The following is a 1,375-nucleotide window of genomic DNA, read 5'->3' as shown; positions in this document are numbered from 1 at the left end:
ATTCTTTCTCAGTGCAATACATCTCCTGATTTCCTGACTACTGATACCAAAGTTGTTGATTTTGGGTCCAAGTAAGATGAAATAGTTGGAAATTTTAACTTTTCTCCATAGCCTCTCCTAACAACATGCCCAAAGTATATGAAATGAAGTTTCACTATCCTTGCCTCTATGAAGCACTCTGCCTGAACTTTCTCCAAGACATACATGGTCATTCTTTTTTCAGTCTGTAAGATATTAAGCACTCTTTTCTAACACCACAACTCAAATGCATCAATTCTTTTTCTGTCATCCTTATTTATTGTCCAACTCTCAGATTCACAGCAAGTGACTGAAAAGACCATGGCCTGAGTCAGACATACCTAAGTCTTTAAACGGACATCACTGCTCCTCAGTAGTTTAGAGAAGTCCCTGATAGCAGACTTTTCCAATGCAATATGTCTATTGATTTCTTGGGATATAAAAATTACTCCTCGCCTTGCAACTCACCCAATCACACTTGAACACACCGCCACAGCTACAGAAAAAGGCTTATATATCTTTTAGGGCCTCCCCTCCACAGACAGCCTAAGAAGTATATAGAAATATCTGTGACTATGAGGATAATTTAAAAATTACAGAATTTCAAATATCTCTCTTCAGTCCAGGAAGATAATGTAATCCTTTGTTCAAAAACAACTCACCGACTAAATAAATTGCATGGACCATTTCTGAATCTCAATTTAAATAACGGGGGGGGGGGGGGGGGAATTGATGGCCAACCCAGAGAACAACCAGAGAAATCTGAATTATAACTTCTTGTTATATGCTGTCAAGTCACCTGCAATTCATAGCGACCCTATGTACATTAGCTCTGAAGCTTGCCCTGTCCTGAGCCAGTCTCACTGATTCCAACACACCTACCCTCATTGTTCCAGTTACTGTTATCAATCCATTGCATCCAGAGTCTTCCTCTCGTGTGCTGTCCCTCCACCCTTCCAAGCATGATGTCCTTCTTCAAGTCTCTCCTGGCCATGTGCCCAAAGTATGTGAAACAGAGTTTCAAAATCTTAGTCTTCAAGGAAAATCTTTATTTCACCTTCTCCAAGATGGATCTATTTGTTCTTTTAGCGGTCCATGGTATAGTCAAGATTCTTCTCCAACACAACTCAAAGGCATTATTTCTTCTTCTGTCATCCTTAGTCAGTATCCTTGAGGCATAGCAAGTAATTGCAAAGACCATGGCTTGGATCAGGCACACATTAGTCTCTAGATTGACATCTTTACTTCTGAAGAGGTCCCTGACAGCAGATTTTCCTAAAGCAAATTGTCTTTTGATTTCCTAACTGCTGGTGCTCAGAGTGTTGATTGTGGATCCAAGCAAGCTGTAATTGCTAAC

Source organism: Elephantulus edwardii, unplaced genomic scaffold, assembly GCF_000299155.1.
Source record: "Elephantulus edwardii isolate Elephantulus edwardi_28Jun2011 unplaced genomic scaffold, EleEdw1.0 scaffold00028, whole genome shotgun sequence".
Classification (NCBI taxonomy): domain Eukaryota; kingdom Metazoa; phylum Chordata; class Mammalia; order Macroscelidea; family Macroscelididae; genus Elephantulus; species Elephantulus edwardii.
The sequence above is the reverse complement of the archived record's forward strand: the minus strand, read 5'-3'. Positions refer to the sequence as shown.